The sequence below is a fragment of the Saimiri boliviensis genome, chromosome 3 (genome assembly GCF_048565385.1).
Source record: "Saimiri boliviensis isolate mSaiBol1 chromosome 3, mSaiBol1.pri, whole genome shotgun sequence".
Taxonomy (NCBI): Eukaryota; Metazoa; Chordata; class Mammalia; order Primates; family Cebidae; genus Saimiri; species Saimiri boliviensis.
The window spans coordinates 46,003,138-46,004,684 of record NC_133451.1 but is presented as its reverse complement, the minus strand read 5'-3'; positions in this window follow the sequence as shown (position 1 = coordinate 46,004,684).

Here is a 1,547-nt window from a genome sequence, read left to right as displayed (position 1 = left end):
GTTTATAATATTATAACCAATTATAATATTATAATTTTATAATATTACCAATTTTATAAAATTGATAATTTAATACACACATATGGATTACACACATAAGAACATCCTCTTAAGGCTGGGCACAGTGGCTCATGCCTGTAATCCCAGCATTTTGGGAGGCTGAGGCAGACATTTCACCTTAGGTAAGGAGTTTGAGACCAGCCTAGCCAATATGGTGAAACCCCATCTCTACTAAAAACACACAAAAATAGCCTGGTGTGGTGGCGTATGCCTGTAATGCCAGGTACTCTGGAGGCTGAAGCAGGAGAATTGCTTGAACCTAGGAGGTGGAGGTTGTGTGAGCCGAGATTGCACCATCACACTCCAGTCTGGACAAAAGCAAAACTCCATCTCAAAAAAAAAAAGAGAAGAAGAAAAAAGAACATCCTCTTACTAATCAAAGGGCAAATATTAAGCAGTGTCTCTTTAAAGTTAACTATTTTAGAAACCGTATTTGTTACAGGCTAAATTTTGTCCCATTCAAATTCAAGAGAAAAGATCAAATTCTTCTTAGTACTCAAGTGTTGCTTGAAAGATAAGTTAGGACCTAATTCTGTGTCCTCTGACTAAATCTTGGGCCCTGCTGGGTTTGTCATTTTACCTTATTTAGTCATCTGTAACGTGGCCTAAGTAAGCCATCTCACCACAGCATGCCTTTCTTTCCTCAGCGGGGGGTAGTCAAGCATGCAGACTGAGACCACCATTTCTGGACTCAGACCAGTGATTTTGTAACTTCTATCTATGTAACCTTGCAAAAGATATTACTTCAAGTTTATTTTGAACTTTGGATTTAGTTCAACGTTAACAGTATGCCTCTAGAATCTCTGATTTTGTTTAACTTCAGACTGGGCATCTGACTTAGCTTAGGTTAGTAATTTTTAGGGTTGCCAGATAAAATATAGGACACGCAGTTACAATTTTAATTTCAGATAAACAAATAATTTTCAGTATAAGTATGCCCCATACAATATTTAGGACACACTTAAAACAAAATACTTTTGTTTATCTGAAATTTCACATTTAACTGGACGTTTGGTATTTTAATTTGCTAAATTCGACAACCCTAGCGGCTTCTCTGATGCTATTTGTTTTCTGCAAATGGGGCTGAAAATAGCACTTTCTCCCTAAGATCATCTGTATACAGAACGCTGCTCATGGCAAAACTTTAATTTACCTTGCAAATCAGGATATTTTGGTAGAGACTTTGTTAAAACTCTGGGACAAAGACCATGCACAGGCACCCAAATAGAGGGTTACCTTTATGCAACGGTTTTCTAAAGAGTACAGAGAAAGTTCAATAAAACCCTGAACAAAGTTACAAACTGCGTTGAAAGATATGTACACTTGCCTTCAAAATAACAGCACAGGGGTATCAACCACATCCTTGCAAGCTGCAAAGGCTCCTTAGTTACCGAGACAGCGGCGGCTGGGTCTCTGCGCACGCGCACAGGGACTCTTCTGGGTTCCACGCCCGGCTCCTCCCCTCCAGAGAGAATCACGTGGGCGAG